This window comes from Lissotriton vulgaris, chromosome 12 (assembly GCF_964263255.1).
Source record: "Lissotriton vulgaris chromosome 12, aLisVul1.2, whole genome shotgun sequence".
In the NCBI taxonomy this organism is placed as follows: domain Eukaryota; kingdom Metazoa; phylum Chordata; class Amphibia; order Caudata; family Salamandridae; genus Lissotriton; species Lissotriton vulgaris.
Window position 1 is genome coordinate 54590594 of NC_141700.1, and position 19905 is coordinate 54610498.

The 19905-nt window shown below is 50.3% G+C and overlaps 1 protein-coding gene across 1 annotated transcript in view; it reads right to left on the reverse strand.

The window, feature by feature from the left end:
* Positions 1-19905, reverse strand: part of KDM4B (lysine demethylase 4B) — a 302619-nt gene that overhangs the window by 251553 nt on the left and 31161 nt on the right. The window lies entirely within an intron of this gene.

The window sequence follows — 19905 nt, forward strand, 5'->3', positions numbered from 1 at the left end:
GACAGTAATAAATGTTAAAAACTGTGGATTTGAAATTACTTCAAATTCGGTGGACTATTATGGGCTAATAATGATCTACTGGAAGACATCGCTCTGGCTTTCTGATGTTCTGGACTCCAATTTGATTATGGAGTCTGTTAACTCGACCACCATACCAAGACGGGGAGGGTTTAGATGTGGATATGGCTTCCAGTTGTTTTGACAATTTATTGATGAATTTCATAAGCCCAATGTTTAGCTTGGTGTTATCAGGGTTAAGAGCAGCCATTATTGCTTGGCAGCAAGATTGAACTCCAAACATGATACATTGCCCTTGCAGCAATGACCGTCTGGCCATGAGTAATGCAGGGCATGCACACACCATGTGTTCCTTTTTTTCAGAATGGTAGCCACACAACCTGCATTTGGTACTGCGAAGCCAAAAACTCTAACACCGGCTAGATCTAGGGTGTGAGGCACCACACGTCTGGAGGAAACACTAGAACAGACGGGAGTCCCAACCACCACACGCATAGAGGAAGCAACAAGAGAGGGAGTCCCAGCCACCTCCCCGATTGAGGAAACCCAAGGGGAGCACCGGCAACCACAAGAAACCAAAAGGAAGGAGGGTAGCTCGAGCCATTACATAGAGGAAACCACAGGAGATGGGGGGGGGGGGTAGGAACAGTCCCAGCCATCACTCACATTGATAAAACCACAGGAGAGAGGGGAGTCCAAGACCCCACAAGCATGGAGGAAACCACAGGAGAGGGAAGCTCCAGCCACCATGGGCATGGAGGAAACAGAAGAGAGAGAGGGTCCGAACCACCAGGGGATGGAGGAAACCCCATGAGGGACAGGCCGAGCTACCACACGCATGGGGGAAACGATAACAGACTAGGCTGGGAGGGGCGGGGGAGTACCAGACAGATAAGTGCATCAGACACTGGGGGCTCCGGCAGCAGATGGAGCGGCTTCGGGGCACATCAGCCGAGGGAGGGGCAGAGGGTAGCCAGGCAGAGGGAGGGTCAAGGACACGGCGACCCTCCCTCATTGTGCACATCAGGCCTCCAGACAGGAGCCGACGGCCGCCGTACACAAGGAATGCCCCTCCGCAAACGTTCACGGCCAAATTTTAAACACTACGTACCTACCAGGCAGCAATTCGCTCCGGAGCACCCCTCCAGTTCACAGTCCCACTGGCCCGGTGCGCAGCAGCAGCACCACCCCACCGGGCACCATCTGCATTTACCAACAGCCCAGCCGCCGCCATTGTGTGCAGCCATCTGGGGCAGGGGCAGATTAACCTAACAACCGGCACAGGGGAGGGGTCCTTCCCTCACTGTCAAATAAGCCCATTGTTGTCTGGGGCGAGTACTTTCGACACACCCCTCGAAGGAGGGCCTACTTACAACTTCACACCACAAGATCACTTCTGATTAGCTGGTGCCGAGGCACCGCTGGCAAAGGACTGAATAACAGAGGCTTCGACTGCAGGAAAACAAGAAGTGATGCACCCGACACCGCCCTACAAAGACATGCAAAAAGATTTACAGCAATCTACCCCCAAAGCCGAGCCCATGCGATCCCGTGGCCTCTTTGCAGGCACTGCCACGTGGCTTGCTCACTCTTTGAGCAAAAGAGGTGCAGGTTGATGGAAAAGGCAGCGAGGTGTGGGCATGAGGGGCGGCAGAGTGAGGTAGCTCAGTGTGATAATAGGCACTAGCTATAAAGTTATAATTTGTAACTTAACGTGTATTCAAGAAAACGAAGATAGAAGCAAAACTCAGGAGGGTGGACATGGCCCCGAGCCCCTGAACCTGTCAGAACCCGATTACTCACACGCCTCAACTAACTACGCTGATTAGTGCAGCATGTGAAAACAAACATTGGCAAAGCAAAAATGTCTCACGGTTTTTTTTTTAACCATGTAGTACAACAACCCAACATGGCTGAATAGTATACATGTTTTTAAAAAGCTATGAAGCAGTCAACAATGGCCGAACCAAGGTGCAGTTCTTTTCTTTGTTTTCAGGTCATGTTGCTGTGCAACATGGATCAAAACCAATAGTTCTCACATAGTTGCGACCTACTGGCTGGCCTCGACGTAGAGTATACTCTTTTGGGATTAAGGAACATAACTGTGAGGCTGTTAGATCTGATATGGACTTGAAGCCAGCCCATTACTGCACACGTAGGGTTTATCTGGGGACTCTTGACGGCTTTCACGAGTTTGCAGCAGAAATGACACGGCGTTGCGCCGGGGCAATTTCACACGGGGTTTCTGCGCTTCTGTGCAGACTGAGCCTCTTCCACATTTGAGCGTTCAGTAACGGAGATAAATCCAGACTTCACTGCCTAGGCGACAAGTACGCTGCGGTTTCCTGCCACCACGACCAGACATGTAAAACCCAGCTTTTTCGTTCTGGTTCTCAAAATATTGGTTAAAAAAAAAAAGAACATCTGGATTTACACCTTAAGGTGTCGACGTCCACTAAGACAAATTAAATTTTCATTTTACCCACTTGCATTAGTCCAATCAATCAGGATTTGTAGAGCGCGACCAATCACACGTGAGGGTAGCCAGGCGCTAGGACCCTGCGGAGGTCATAGAGCCAGATCTTGAGTGTTTTTCTGAATGTTGTGATAGAGTATTGGTTGTTACACAGATGGCCATACCTAAACAGCGTTTTCTTCATTCTAAAAAAAAAAATGAACATCCTAACAAAATGCATACTAATTCAGAATGCTGAAGTAGTTCTATCTAACCCGAAGTGCAGTGCACTAAACTTTTAGTTAAAAGTTCCTCTGGTCGCTCAATGTTTGAATCCAGTCTTTCGTTTTAGTTCTACAGGTGGTCAAATACGGGCTTCATTAAGACAGTGCTTCAAGTTGCAGACTTTGGAGTAGGGGATCCCGGTTCAAGCCTCGGCTCAACATTTTGGGATTATGGTAACATTACGTAATCTCCTGTGTGTAATAAAACAGTAAAGCGTATTGAAATTACAAAACTCTCCAATACGTTCAGGTGGGTCGAGTTTGGGCTATAGAAAAATGCCCAAAAAAAGAAAAAAAATGCCTCAAATGCAGAACGCGGTACAAAAGGTGGTGGTGATGGACGGAGCATCTGAATCAAACACTCACACCCAGTCAAAAGTCTTGGGTTTAATCCATCACTGTTCTTTAGCCCACTCTGCCACCCCAGTTCAGACATGGCTATATGCAAATCAGTCTGACCCTGTGCCTCATGGGAACAGTCCAGCCCAAACTGCCAAATGCAGAACGAGCAGCAGAGGGACACCAAATAAGTAAAAAAAGTTAAGGTAGGATTTAGGGGTGCAGGGAGAGGGCGGGTTAACACCTTTGGTTAAGGGTTAGTGCAGGTCTATGTACAAATTCAGAGCTAATGGTAAAAAAAAGTCAGACATTTTGACCTCTACATTTAGACATATCCTGGCTACAACTCCTTTACTTCCACCTTTGTGCTTCCACTTTTTCAATTTCTAATTGTATCTATACAGTCACAGTGACGTGTATGAAGCCCTATCTCAAAGATTTAGCCTTGTTGACCTCAGAGTAGGTTAGCAACCTCAATGCATACTATTTATTTATAGATTTATACAGCGCATAGCTGCCCCAGCAACGGGGCGTCCCAGCGCTACCCTGGAGACAGATGCCAAGTTCCACTCCAGCAGACCCCCGCAATTAAACCGGGAAAAGCCAGGTCTTTAAAGCTTTACGAAAGGTCAAATGATTCTGAAGTCCTCTAAAAGACAGCGGGAAGGAGTTCCAAAGATAAGCCGCCTGGACCTTAAAAGATCGACCGCCAGCCCTGGCTCTAGGAAAACAAGGGGGGGCGGGGGGGGGGGGGGGAGTACACCAAACTCAAGTTGGCGGAACGAAGAGGACAGTTCGGGGTGTACTGAACCAACAGATCCGCGGTTCTTGTTGTGACAGAATTTTATGAGCTACGCACAAGAATTTAACTGAATTCTTTTGGCTATTGGTAGCCAATGGAGTTTAGATAAAAAATCCGATACCGAACAAAACTTGGGCAGTGCTAACAAAGCACGGGCTGCGGCATTCTGAATTCTTTGAAGTAGTAAGATACAGGATTTATTAGCTCCCAAGTAAAGGGAGTTGCCGTAATCCAGCCTGGCTAAAATTGTAGCCTGTAGGATAGTTTGGCGGATTTTTAGTTCGAAGTATACAAGTAGGGGTTTTAACCCCCGCAAGATACCAAAGCAGACCCCGGCCAGAACTTTAGATTGAGTGTCAAAGAAAAGATCCCTATCAATCCAGAAACCAAGGTACTTAACCACCTGTTTGGGCGGTGGCGCTGGTTTAAGTTTGTCTGGCCACCACTGTTCCGACCACAGCGTACGGTCTCTCCCTAACACAAGAATTTCAGATTTGGCCGCATTAAGCTGCAGACAGTTGGCTTTCATCCAGTCTGCAATTGCAGACAGGTGCTCCTTAAATTTAAGGATTGTTTTCGCACTTTTTAGAAAAGGCAATGACTAGCTGGGTGTCATCGGCATAAGAAACCAATGACACCCCTCTACTCCTTGCTACCAGAGCTAGGGGTTGAACATAGATGTTAAACAGCGCAGGGCTCAATATTGAGCCCTGTGGAAGCCCATGCTTAATGGCGTACACCTGCGAATGGTGTGGTGGTACAGCAACCTGAAAAGTTCTGCCTTCCAAAAAAAGAACCAGGCCAGGGCCTGCCCCTGACCCTAATATCCTGCAGCCTACATAGCAAGATGTCATGGGAAACAGTGTCGAAAGCAGCACTTAAATCCAACAGAATCAAGGCAGCAGAGTCCCCAACATCTAGGCTGCCCCAGATATCCTCGGTCACGGCCAACAGCGCCGACTCGGTGCTGTGGCGGGGGCGGAAACCATTTTGTGAGGGATCAAGAATATTGTTCCGCTCAACAAATTCAGCCAAAACTGTATTTACATACGATTCAGTAGCTTTTGCTAAAAAAGGGAGTTGAGAAATCGGGCGAAAGTTGCCCAGGTCTGACGGTTCCAGTGACGTTTTTTTTTTTTAACAAAAAGGAACAACTTTTGCGTGTTTCCATGTTGACGGCAATGATGCAGGGGTCAGTGACAGATTAATCAATTCCCTAACCACTGGTAAAATTGGGATGGAAACCAGACGAAGTTGGTCAGGTCTCAGAGGATCAGCAGGGTAACCAGATTTAATTTTAAAACAAAGATTCCATCTCAGAGAGTGAAAGCAAAGGAATACAGCACTAGTTCAGGAGTAACCAACGTATCCTCGGTCCAGCTATCCGCTCGGTATTGGCCCTGGCTGGGAGGGAGCAAGTGGTTGAAAGATTATAAATGATCTCCACCTTACGCAGAAAGAAGCCTGCAAGTTCATCACACTGAGCATTGGAGGAGACTGGAGAATCCGCATTCACATTAGAATGTTGCATCTTTCATCATTTTAGGAGGATTCTTACTCTAGTCTATAAAGCAATTGTAAAGCGCATAACAACCTGTAGGCATCCCAGCGCTGATAGTGTGGCACAGAACCATCAGAATAGTTTGTTTTCATCTATTGAAGAGAGGTATTCTGAAAGAGCAATGTTTTAGCATTTTCAGGATTAAAAGGACCAAATCTTTCCCTTCTGACTTTAGGTACTTTGGCCATGTGTGTATTAGAGGATTGCATGGTTCTTCCAGGGTAATAGGAAGAGAGCAGATAATGGGACATTAATGGCCCTTTATCTGAATGCACCCTGTGGGCAATACAGAGCGATATAAATGTGGTCCTTTAAGTCACAGAGAGCCAGTGAAGAGGGTTCAGGGCTTGTTGGACAGATGGTATCAGAGTATGTTGTATAGCAACCGAGCAGCAGAGTTCTGTACCACCTGGAGTTTCCTTATTGTAGCTTTTGGGGCTCCAAGTAAAGGGATTGCCATAGTCCAGGTGGGAGAGACTTAGAGCCTGGACTACCAACCTCTTTGCAGTAAAATGGAGACGAGGGAGAATGCTTAGGAGCATCCTGAGCAAGCCATACCAAATGGCTGCATGCTTCACTGCCTGGAAGTCAAACTTGAAAGATTTATCCAGCCCATACCAAGGCTCTTGATGGATGTTTTTCAGGGCAGAGGAGGACCTAAACGGCTCTGCCAATCAAAGCTCAAACTGGTTTGGATTGTTGCCCAGGATCATGAGCTCAGTTTTGTCTCAATTTAGTCTGCGACACGAGCTTTCAATCCAGTTAGCGACCTTCGAGACAGGGGCCGAGAAAGGAGAGGAAGCTTGATGCGAAGTCTTTGGGAAGACCAGTTGCGTATGGTCTGCATAGGAGATTATTGAAATCCCATAAGGAAGGACAATGTCTGCAACTGACCTTATATACACAATAAACAGAGTTGGGCTCAGGGATAAACCCTGGGGTACTCCACATTTTAAGAGAAGGGTGTCAGATGTGTTTCCTCCTTCAAAAACCTGAAAGGTCAGTCTTAAAAAAAGGGGAACTAAGGCCAGTTGAGGGTTCTTCCAGAAACTCCAACAGTCCGGCATCTATTTACAAGGATTTGATAGTGACCATTTTGAATTGAGCTTAAGTCAAGCAAGTGCAGAACCTCCCCAAATCAAGCAGTCTTTTGGATTCCTCAACCACTGCCAAGGGGGCAGTATGTAAATGTAAATGCCATTTGTAAAGCGCACAGCTACCTCCAACGGAGGAGTCCCGGCGCTGTCCGTATACCGCTTAGGAACCCTTCCTGGTTTTTCCCTGTGGAATGTCCACTCCTGGGCACCCCCAAGGTAAAGCCAGGCATCCCAGCGCTGTTGGGGCCGTTGTATCTGTGCCGTGGAGGGGTTAACATGCAGTCTGGGTGGAGTGCAGCATTTCATGACTTAAGATATTCTAATTGAATTTGATTGGCATGTTTTTCTAGTATTTTACTAATCCCTGGGAGAAGGGAGATGGGGCAGTAATTTCCAAGAACTAATGGATATAGGGTGTGCTTTCTTGGTAGTGCTTTGACCATAGCATTTTTCCATGACAATGAGACATGTCCCGTAGTAAAAGAAAGGTTTGCCAATTCAAACAGAGTGGGGAGTATCCGGTCCGCAGCTCTGGCTAAGATTCGTGGAGGGGCCAGGTCATTGGGAAATCCAGATTTGACTGGATTCAGTATCTCTGCTAGACTGTCTAAAGTTGATAGGGAATTCCAAAAGCATGTTATAATTAAAGACCACCTGGTCATCTTTAAGGCTAGGAATACAAGTAGGGGACATATGGTGAAACAGGTCATAGATTATTGGATTTTCTGCTGAAAAAAACCTAGCCAGGTCATTACACTGGGAGGTTGACGGTTCGTTCGGGGTGGAGGAAGGATCTAGGAGTATTTTTTGCAATACAGAATTTCACAAGTGGGGAGTTGGCAGCTTAACTGATTTTTTAATTACCATATTCACTTTAACCCAAGATCACCAAGTGATACTTTGATATTCTGACACCCCAAAACTGAGTGAAAGCAGCACTAATTAGGATAGGGTACTCCAACATATTTTAAAAGAGCCTTAACTAACAATTAAAATGCCTCACTTCACGTGTAAATGGTGACTTTGAGTCAGGGAAGACTCAGTTGTGCTCATCACTCTATTCCCATAATTACTCGAGTAGGTGACATCCCCATGGCAGCAAGGGGATCTGCGCCTTTAAGATGCAACAGGGATACTAGAACTAGATAAGGACCTCTATAGCTGTGTAAGTAACTAAGCATCACTTTCTGTGTGAACAATGGAAAATGGCGAGATGCTGTGCTGGTCTCAATCTGTTCCTGCCACCACAATCAGTTCTAACACTTACTGATTACTGATGTATCCTTCCACTACTGATGTATAACTGATTATTTTACCATCTCTTTGCTTTCCCTGTTCCCCCTTCTCACTCTCTGCTTGTTTCAAATTCCACTCACACCCAGCATCTGCTTGCCCACACTCCCTAGAGCTCCACTAAATAAGAAAGGGGCAGGCTACCATCTTTAAATGCTTTTGAGAGCCCTTCAAGATGGGCAACATTTGCATGCATGCAGAATCGGCTATCTTACAGTGGTTTTGTTGTAGACCATGGCAAATCCAAAACTAGCCAATAGGTTTGAGCTTGGGTTCACCGTGGAGGCCTACTCATTAAGGCAATATTTGTTAGTAGTTGAAGTGGACACAGTCATCAATCTAAAAATAATATAGGTTTGCTCTTTTTCTGACACGTGTGAATGGTGTTTAATTCAATGCAACGCTAAAGGGATGCCGCAATGTATTCATTTGAGCAGGTAAAACAGGTGCCACCAGAAATATTAATATGCAAGTTCCTCATTCCATTTTACGAGTCAGTTTGTAAACAGTTGCGCACTGTAGCGATACTACTGGCCGCAGTGTGCAAGTAATCTACAGGAGCCTGGCGAGTATCAAACAAGTCCAGTACGTTTGCACCTACTATTGGCAAGGATATCAGAAGCTGGTTAGTGACGTTAGTGTGCATACCGAAGACGTACCCAATGTCCGCTAGAATTCTGTTGCTTTTATTTGCATACAAACAGCCAAATACCACGAAACAGAGCCTAGAAAGGGAGTGATGAGCCAACTTACTGTTGCCTTATCCACCAGCCTGCACGCATTAAATAATGGGTTGAAACCAGCGGGTCCTACATTCTCTACCACTGTCCGAGCAAGAGAGGTGTGTGTCCAAAGCACAAGATGGCCCTTCAGAACGGGCTGCAATGGAAGCAGGCCGTGAAGAACACTGACCCAAGGGCATGGAGCAGAGGTGGCACCCTGTCCAATGGATGGGCACACCTGGTAGGACAGTGTGCCAGGCTCTCGTGCACCCTCTTGTGGGAGTGCAACACCACAGCATGCCATCAGGCGCCATGCTCCAGGCCCTGCTCTTCTGAAGGCAGTCAAGTGTAACTATGAACTGCACGTTGGTAAAGTCCCTATGCCCGCAGGAGAGGTCTGAACATGCAGCTCCTTCTGTGATCTGCCTTGAGTCGCAGCACTACACCGGACATCTGCAGTTGTGCGACGGGTACTCAGACACGGAAGCTTTGAGCAACAGGGGCCGTATTATACATGAAGTGAATGTTCCTTTATTGCGCTGGGCACACCTTTTAAAAGGTGTGCCTGGCGCAGTTTAGGAATTCCATGGGACCCTCTGTTCCCACCCCAGACGGCTGTCATCAGAGAGCGCACTGCCACTTCAAATCTAGGCGAACAGAGCTTTGCTCACTTTCGCGTTTCTCACCTAGAGCCCTACTTTATTTTCCAACCCTTTGCAGCAGGTATACAGTGCGGCACAGGAGCTCCCTACCCAGTTAGTTCACAGAGGAAGCAGGAAAGCAGCAGCTGGAAGCATCTACAGTTCTCCGTTCATTCCAGCCCTGTTTAAACCCCCAGTAGCAGTTCATTGCTCGGGGGCTCAACAGGTAAACACCCACCCCATAGAAACGCAGGTGACACCACCGGGAGGTGTTACGAGACGGAGATCCTTTGCGCTAGAACAAGTGATGAAAACTTTGGAGACCCAAGATTTAAATCCCAGATCTCCCTTGACGCAGTGTGTGATCCTGGGCGTCCAGTGTCTGTTCTTTGAGTAACCTGCAGCCCTGCACACACATGCCATTGCTTTAGGTCCAGCAGAGATTAAACACGCCAGTTTAATGCCCCTCTTTATAGGTCTACTCCAATGCGGTTGTGTGAGCAGTGTGCACGGTCACAGACTATTATAGAGTTGAGGCAGTTGGAATGCATCGTGATGGGGCGCTATCCAACCCTTCCCTGCATGGGCGCACGCACTGGACCAGCCCTCCTGGATAGGACCAGTTATGCCAAGATTCTGGGTGCATAGGTTTAGAGGATGGAGGGGATGAGATCCTTTTTCTTCTGACCCTAGGCTAGATAAGAGGTGTCAGCGGTGGGGAGTGCACTTAAGGCGTGCCGTATGGAGTCTGGGAGGCCACTGAGCAGGAATTCCCTCCAGCAGAGGGAAAACAAGCTCTTCAATCGCTTTCTGTAGGAAATAACTTCCCTTTCTGGTACCAGGCGAGGGGCTGTTCTCGGGGTGAATCCAGGAGACTTGGCATCAGTGAAAGTAGTCTCAAAGCCGCTGGGGTCTACAGCAGACGTTCACACCAAGGTCGCATCTGGCAGAGAGCCGCTGCTTCACCCAGACAGGGGATTGGGCTATTTGGGACCAAATATCCCAACTGCCAACACCATCGCCACAGCAACTCTACCGTACTGCAGGGAAGGCGAGCCATAGCACCCCGTCCTGCTGCAGGCAGACAAACTGCACCCGTCTGCGGAAAGGAAACCCAGCACTGCCACCCCCAGGCGGGCCTTGCAGGATGCACAGGCAAGACCAGCTCATACATGCTACATGACAGGACGCAAGTACCAACTAGTGTGGGTTACATTTTGTCGCACGTTTGAGTCCACAGATTTGGTTAGGTCATGCCGTCCATAGAAAGGGGATGTAGGTTGCCACTCACACTGTAGGGTGCCCCACAGAAGGGCTGGGGAGCGCCGGAGGGTCCTTGCCCGAGAGCAGGGTTCCTACTCTACACACAGGCGAGGTATAGCTCCCTTGCAAAGGCAGGGCAGAGAGCACTGCACGGCCTCAGTTCTCAGGCCCGGTCATGTGACTTCTCTAGTATTTACTTTACACGAACCCAGGCTTCCGAGGAAGGGCTGGGCTCACCATTGCTCCCGCGGGGGAGCGTCTCCCGAGGCAAAGAACAGTATCTTCTGGCCGGGATACATCGAGAGCCAACTGGACCGCGTCGGGCGAGCGGCCATTCACCCAGCATACCTTAAACACGGCCATAAATACACCGGAGACTAGCAAAGGCAGCCCCGACACTGAAAGAGTGCCGCCATGCACACACTGCAGACAGACACGCACACACACACCCAGCAGATAAGACACACGGCACATAGCACCACACGCAGCCGATGGACACCATACACAGCAAACTGGCAAACACACCCCACAGCAGACACACACACACACACACAGAGGAGAGATATACGCAAGAGACCAGCCACGCACACAGCAAAAACACAGCAGCCACACACCGCAGGCAGAAAGTAGACAAGACACAGCAGACAAAAGAGAGACACTGCAGACAGACACAAAGCACACAAAGGATACAAGTCACAGAGCATCCAAAACAGACATGCCGCACGCACACAGCAGACAAACACACCGCACACACAAAACAGCAGACAAAACAGACATGCCACACACCGAAGAAATCAGACCACCCCCAAACACTGAAAGAGTGCTGCTGTGTACACACACACACAGCAGACACAGATTAGAGACACGCACCAAGGTATTCGGAGCAAAGGCATCCGGGCGACACCACACACACACACACACACACACACACACACACACACACACTCCGCCCGACAGGATTCTCTACATATCCCAGCCAACCTGTTCGGCGGCATGGGGGGCCGCACTCCCCGCAGCAGTGCGCCCAGGAAGGGCACACGGCCCGGTGCCAAGACGGGGCCCCACATGCAAAGCTGATGGCTTTAAAACGGCGAGTGAAACGAGCAGCCCGAGACGGTATAGATTATATATATCGTTTTTATCTGGATCATGGGATGCCTCTCCCTCCCCGCTCAACCCCTCAGTCGCTGCCTCTGAATACTTTCTGGATGTAGGAGAAACACAAACATTAGTTACGACAGTCTATGGTCCACCTTTTTGTTCAATACAACGCGCTTGTACCGTATGGTTTTTGTTTGTTAAACCAGTATTTGGACATTCACGCCGAAAAAGCAACGCTTCTGCGAAAGGAAAACACGCAGAGTCCTCACTGTGGACAGAGGTGCCGCAGATACAAGCGGGGACTGCAGAGGCAGACTGCCAGAGGGCACATGCAGCAGGCGCCAAGCCAACTGCACACACCATCACAAACACTGGTCCCAGGCTGCTCCCGGCACCCCGGGCAGGACCGAACAAGACAGCACTGTGGTCCAGCAGCCTGGCATGACAGGGCAAAGAACGCCCTCCACTCGCACCCATGACCCAGGGAGGTCACCGCCCAGAGGTGCTGTGCACTACAACAGGCTGCGAGGGTGTGCGGGTAAAAACGGCGTAGGGGCTCAGCTACCCCTTCAACCAAAACACAGTTAGCCGACTCTAGCCTAATAATTATAGTGATGCATTTTATGCAGCGCTTCATACAACCCACGTGTTTCTCGGCGCTCAAAACAGATGCTCTGATTCGGTAATGTTCACAATCAACATAGCTCGGAGTTTGAGGGCCAAACCATAATAGAGTAGCTACACATGTCTGAGCAGGAGGTCAGGGACTCCAACAAATAGCGGAGAGGGGCTTTACCCACAATAGGGCAGCCCATCGAACCGTGGAACTGGAGGGGAACCGTGGAACTGAAGGGAAACCCTAGTCTGAAGCCTAGGAATGGATGCCCTGTGACCTCCCGCCGCTCACAAGAAAACAAAAGCGTTCAACCACAATTGCCGCAGCGCTAGACTGAAAAGCCCAACCCAATAGCTGCAGTACTGGAGCACTGACTGCTTAGTAGACTAGCAGAAAAAAAGTCTTGAGTTTTAAACCAGAGCGATAAGCCTTGCCAATGCTTTCTAGCAGCCGTCCAGCGACAAGGTGGGCTGGAGATCAGTTGGTCTAACTCTATGGTGCAGGCCGAAACTCCTGCAAGAGCGTGCCTTTTTTTTCTGAAATGGCTAGGCTTCTGCCACGCTGAGGTCAGGCTGTCTGAAGTAAAAGGGGACATGCCAATGGGACGACAATTTTAAGGTCAGGATGACACTCTACACCACAAGAAGCACATGGAAATTAGAAGCAAAACCTTGAAAGTATTCGGATGGAGAAAAGGGGTAGATTCTGTCAATGGAATAGGAATCCAGGCACAGGGTGGGTGAAAGAAGAATGAGCTTAGTAGAGTGTTATGTTTCCTAACCTAGGCCTAAGTAGCAAAACAACCTTTTACCTACATTTGTCCTACAATGCTCTGCATAACGGTTCTAGCACAGCCATTTTACCCAGTTATGTGATGAATAAATATCCATTGGTTTCCTTGAAACTAGCCCCCTTTTAGTATGGATAAAGGATTTTTCGCATCATATCTTAATCCCCTGCACATGACGTACATAACAGAATTGACATTCTGTACTAAAGTCATCTTCATCTTAGTGCAACAGGGCTACTTTGCAAAGTTACAATTATTGATTTAGGCTCATCTACATAATCGTACTCAACTTTTTGATTGTGGTAGAATCCCAGAGGCTACTTCTTTGGTATAAAAGAACCGCACCTTCACTAGCTAACCAGAGAAGACTTTTACGCTGACACAGTGGTCCCTGCACGCCAAGGCTTCAACACGCAGTGGTTTGATATCCATTGCGGGGTGGCCAAGACAGAGTCCTTCATTCTCTCCCATCAGGTAATGGGATTGGCTCTTGACTAGGGGATTCTTGGCTTCACACCCAAATACATGCTAGGTACATTGAGGTACACTTAGGTAGGGTACGCATAGTAGGTTTCAGTGGGCGCCATTTTAGGTTGGGTGAGTACTACTTCCTGTGGGCGCCATCTTGGAGCGTCCCCACGCTCGAGCTGACTTTTGAGACGCCTATTTAAGGCGGACTCGAGCGCTTCCTGCTGTGATCTTTTGCTGCATTTGCGCAGGTCGCGCTGCCAGTGCGCTGCACTTTTAAACCTTACCTTTATTGTATTTTGGTTCGTTTTTTGGTTCTACTTTTAATTTACATTATCCCTTGCTTTTAACTCACCGCGTTCGTGTGGGCTCAAGTCCTCTCACTTGCACATAATTTGTGGAACGATCACCGCTATTTGGCGGGTCCGGGTCCCTGGGTGGATTTCAGTGGGCGCCATTTTAGGTTGGGTGAGTACTACTTCCTGTGGGCGCCATCTTGGAGCGTCCCCACGCTCGAGCTGACTTTTGAGACGCCTATTTAAAGTCGTCCTCTCCCGCGCAGCGGGAACGCGCAGGGGGGCGCCGTCGCTTAGCCGGAGTCGTGCCAGAGTCCTGCCCGTCTGCGCTCGTCCGCGTCGAGGTAGCGGGTGCGGGCACAGGACTCTGGCTTCCTGCTCTCATTTCACCATGGACTCCATCGCGCCGATCAGGTATAATCGCACCGATCTCTTTTCCGTCAGGGACGGCCTTTCGGCTTGTACACATGATCTGGTGTCTCCTCTCTCGGGGCCTTATGTTTGTCCTTGTGGCAGTTTCTCTCTTGATTCCCCCATCAGGGTACGCTCTATGGAAAGACCTACCCTAGGTACTCGTATTGACTACTCTGAGCGAGCACTTAGTATATGGAGCCTCAATGTGAGATCACTGGTCAAGCACCATCAGTCCCTTCGTGATATGATTGACAAGGACTCACCTGACCTCATTTTTCTCACTGAGACCTGGTTACAGGACGCCGACTCTGCCATAATAAATCTGGCTTTTCCTTCCACCTATACGGTATTTACTCTGAACCGTACTTCTAGGGGAGGAGGCATAGCCATGGCGACAAAATCTTGCTTTCCGGCGGATTGGAAAGTTCTTGATCTGCCGATGTGCGAGAGCGCCTCTTTCAAGGTCACTGTCAGCCATCAGTTCACTTTTAGTGGCCTGCTTATCTATCGCCCTCCAGGGAATGACACGGTCTTCAAGGCCGCTCTCGTTGACATGGTTAATTCGTTAGCTCCTAGATGTGCTAACTTTAACATCGTTGGCGATCTGAATATACATCTTGATCAGACGTCCTCTTTACCCATCAGCTCTTTGATAGCGGACCTTGAAGCCATGCAACTTAACCAACTAGTCACCGCCCCCACCCATATAGGAGGTCACATCCTCGACCCCTTTTTTACCACCTTGGATCGGGCCAGGGCATCCGACCCGATGGCGGTTGGCTGGACTGATCATTTGTTGGTTAAAGTGTCATGTCCCTTGGATGATCAACAATTTAAACCTGTGGACAGACTGACCCTTAAAAGAAATTGGCGTAAGCTCAAAATGGAGGAATTCTTTAAAATCTTGGAGACACAGCCCTTGGGCAACCTGTCGAATGTGGAACAGGGATATGAACAGTTCTGTAACTGGGTCCGTACTGCTCTTGACTCTCTTATACCAATGCGTTGGTCGAAATGTCATGCTAAAACTCGCAGCCCATGGTATAATGAGACCCTTGCCGAGCTTAAGAGAACTTGCCGGCAAGCTGAGAGGACGTGGAGGAAATCCTTCGACCCCACATTAAAATCATTGTACTTCACCCAGCTTAAAATCTATCACAGAGCTATCTGTCAAGCCCGGGCGGCATATTATGCCTCAGAGTTTTCTAACAGCCCTAACCCATCTAAATTAATATTCAAGGTGCTCAAAGATCTGATGGGTAAACGGGCCACCTCGCTAGAAATCTGCACGGACTCCCACTGTGAAAGCTTGGCATCCTTTTTCGTGGAGAAGGTGCAGGTAATCTACCGAGGGTTCATGCCATCTGTGCCCGGTGACGAGCCCAAGGCTGTAAGAGCTCTGGACTGTGAACTTTTGTCTTCCCTACCTGCTTTGTCGGCTGAGGCGTTTAATACTCGGAGCCTCAAAATTAAATCTGGTTCTCCTCTAGACCCTCTGAAGCCAGAGCTTATTACTCTTCTCCCGCCCCTATGCCGTGAGCCTATATTGGACCTGATCAATCTCTCACTAGCTGAGGGCGTGGTTCCTGCCTCCTGGAAGCAAGCAGTGGTCAGCCCCATTTTGAAGAAGCCTAGTCTCGACCCTCTGTTACCTGAGAATTACCGCCCCATCTCCCTCCTGCCCTGGACCGCCAAGGTCACTGAGGCACACGTGAATTCCATCTTGTCTGCTCACCTCTCTCGCAATAATATTCTTGACGAAAGCCAGAATGGTTTTCGCGCACAACACAGCACCGAAACTGCGCTGCTCTTTATGAGCGAACATCTGCGTTCGGTGCTGGATGCGGGGCAGACAGCGGCGCTCATCTTGTTAGACCTGAGCGCCGCATTTGACACGGTGTCTCATGACATTTTGTTGCGGAGGCTGGAGGAAGTGGGACTTGAGGGGAAAGCTCTTCAATGGTTCCGCTCTTTCCTCTCGGACCGGTTTTTTAAAGTAGCTATCCCACCTGGTCAGTCCTCTTTCCACCCTTTGGGACTAGGAGTACCTCAGGGATCTGCGTTGAGCCCCACTTTGTTCAACTTGTATGTGAAACTGCTGGCTGCTGTCGTCAGACAAAGTGGCTTAACCATGACATCGTATGCCGACGACACGCAGCTGGCGGTGACACTCAGTGGGGACCCTGAGGTGACTGCCCCCAGGTTTCGCGCAGGGCTTTTAGTCGTGGCGAATTGGATGCGTATTAACTGTTTACAGTTAAACGCTAAGAAAACCGAAGTCCTGATCTTAGGAAAGCAAGCTGAATTGTGGGGTGACCAATGGTGGCCTCCTGAATTGGGGGTGACTCCCATCCCAGTTGCCGAAGTGAAGAACCTGGGGGTCTGGCTTGATTCCAATCTCTCTTTTACCAGCCATACTAAGAAGATCGCAGCTACCTGCTATGGTATTCTGCGAGGACTGAGACCAGTCCTCAAATTCTTCGACCCCCCCTACTCGGCAACTGGTGGTCCAAGCCTCTATTCTCTCTCGTCTAGACTACGGGAGTGCTCTGCTGCTTGGTGTTAATCAGGCCGAGGCCACCAGACTGCAGAGGGTGCAGAATGCCGCTGCGCGGGCCATTGTGGGCCTCCCGAGACGGTGCTCTGTATCTGCAGTTCGGACCTCCCTTCACTGGCTGCCGGTCAGACAGAGAATCAAATTCAAGGCACTCTGTCTGACATTCAAGATCCTGAAATTTTCGTCACCTCCTGCCCTGACGGGTCTTGTTTCCCCGTATGTCCCCAGGCGGTCTCTCAGGTCGGAATCTCTTCATCTAGCAAGGACGCCTAGATTCAGACTGAGTCGTATGCCGACGACACCCAACTCCTCTTCCCTTTCCATGCCCTCAATGCTAATGTTAGGGAAAACTTTGCGGAAGGCATGAGGGCCATCTCTAACTGGATGGCCTCCAACTACCTCCAGTGCAACGTCGGGAAGACAGAGGTGATGCTTTTCGGTAAAGCTAGCATGCTCTGGTCTCCCGACTGGTGGCCCCAAGATCTGGGACCAGTACCTTCCCCAAAGTCTACTATAAAAAATCTAGGAGTGAAACTGGATCAAAACTTAACCCTAAAGGATCACGCGAACGTGATTGCTGGAGCCTGTTTCCATACCATTGGCTTACTCAGACGTATCTTCCCTCTTTTACCTGACATCTATAGGAAGACACTGGTACAGACCCTTGTAATAAGTCGTCTTGACTATTGCAATGGGCTCCTGATACTAGCCAATGAGGATGCCATCAATAGGCTGCAGGTGGTCCAGAACACGGCGGCCAGATTGATTCTGAACGCCCCCCCTAGAACTCCTTCTGGACCCCTGTTGAGAGAACTTCATTGGCTCCCAGTACGTCAACGGATCAAATTCAAGATCTGTTGCACTGTCCACAGATGCCTTTTTGGAAATGGCCCCAGCTACCTAGCCCAACTATTTCATCCTTACAGACCGGAACGTGATCTACGATCCAGCAACCAGCTCCTGCTTAATTCTCCTTTCATTAAAAAGACCAGACAAGGTGGCCGCGCCCTCTCCTCAGTGGGGCCAACTCTGTGGAATAATCTGCCCCTTAGCCTCAGACAGATCTCCCACCACCTTACATTCAGGAAAGCACTAAAGACCAATCTGTTCACTGCTTTATAAGCCTTCTACCTCCTCACTACGCATCATCAGTTCACCAGTACTGTTGCTATTCAGTCACCTGTGCTTGCGGCCATAGCGCGGAGATAACCTGTTAGACGGACCGGGAGGGTCGGCCGAGACTACGGGGAGAGGTCTCCGGGGAGAGCCGTCTCCAACGACTGTACAGACGAGTAACTTCCCCCCCCACAGACGGACACCACACAAGGCTGAAGGTTAACGAGACTTTATATGCAATTCTTAGGTTACGATGATATGATACAAGGAGGTCTGGACTCAGGGGTCCCCTCGATTCTAGTCTCTGGTTTGGGGAAAGGGTAGCGGGACAGTCTTGTTACCAATGAGTGAAAAATAGCTCTCAATCCTCGAGCTCTGCGTTCTAGATGATCGGGCCGCGGCGGAGCCAGGCAGGTCCCGAGATGGACGAAGGAAAACGACGGTCCGCGGCGGAGCCTGCAGGTCCCGGTGAAGATGACGGTTACAACGGTCCGCGGCCACGCCAGCAGGTCCCGACGACGATGAAGGTGATGAAGGTTGCGAAGGCTGTGGCAGCGCCAACAGGCAGGACGATGGTGCACAGGACAGAGCTATGGCAGCGCCAGTAGTCCGTCTAGGATGAGTTCCTCTTTACGTCTCTCGACTCCAAGATACAACTGCCTTCCTGCTCTGGAGCTGCCCCAGTTATAGGGCTGGAGTGCTTTGATGTCCGGACCTCCGCACTTGGGGGTCGGGAGGTCCGGGATGGGGAGGTCCAGACACCCAGCAGGGGGGTGGAGCCAGTGCCCGGGGAGGCGATGGGCGAGCGGCCCTTGGCGGGGGAGAGCCATCGACACCTCTTTCTCCCATTGACTTGCCAAGTAGCCCGCTCACCTCCTGGGTGGATGGTGGTGCCGGGATGTCTGAGGCCTGGCCAGGCCCAGGGTTGAGGTCGGCCGGGGGCCAGGTGGCCACGTGGTGGAGTGTCCAAGATGGCGCCCCAGGATGGGCGCGTAGGCTGGCAGTGGATCGGACCCACGAGGTTGACGGGCTCGAGGGCAGGGGTCCCTGAGGGGACGGAGGACGTGCAAGGGTGGTGTGTGGTACCTACGGGACCGGCCTCAGGCCGGGTCGGGCCGGGGGAGAGCGGCCTTTCATGTGGCCTGTCCAACATGCGTCCCCCCCAGCTGAAGGCGGGGAGAGTTACCCATCCTCTTGGGGACTCTCCTCGTCAAGGCGGAAGAACCGGGACAGGCCATCCGCGTTGGCGTGATCTGGCCCAGGCCGGTGTTCGACTGTGAAGTCCATACCTTGTAGGGAGATGGACCAGCGTAGTAACTTCGGGTTTTCCCCCCGCATCTGCATCAGCCACTGCAGGGGTCGGTGATCGGTCTGTACCCGAAAGTGTGTGCCAAAAAGGTAGGGCCGGAGCTTCTTGAGGGCCCATACCACAGCGAAGGCCTCCCGCTCTATGGTGCTCCAGCGCTGTTCTCGGGGTAGGAGTCGTCTGCTAATGAAGGCCACCGGTTGATCAAGGCCTTCGGTGTTTACTTGAGACAGGACTGCCCCAATGCCATGGTCGGAGGCATCCGTCTGGACGACAAACTCCCGGCTGTAGTCGGGGGCCTGGAGCACAGGGGCGGAACACATGGCGGCTTTCAATTGTTCAAAGGCAGCTTGACACTCTGGGGTCCAGTTGATTTTCTTGGGCTGGTTTTTCGACGTGAGTTCTGTGAGGGGTCCCACTATAGTACCATAGTCTTTCACGAACCTTCGGTAGTAGCCTGTGAGGCCCAGGAAGGCTCGTACCTCAGTCTGTGTGATGGGGGGCCGCCAGGACTGGATGGCGGCAATTTTTAGCTGCAGAGGGGCCACCAGGCCGCTTCCCACCTGGTGCCCGAGGTAGGTTACAGACCCTTGTCCAATTTGACATTTGCTGGCCTTGATCGTGAGGCCAGCCCGCTGTAGGGCTTGCAGCACTGCTCGGAGGTGGTGGAGGTGCTCGGACCAATGGTGGCTGTACACAGCGATGTCGTCTAGGTAGGCGGCGCTGAATCCTTCGAGCCCCGCCAGGACCTGATTGACGAGCCGTT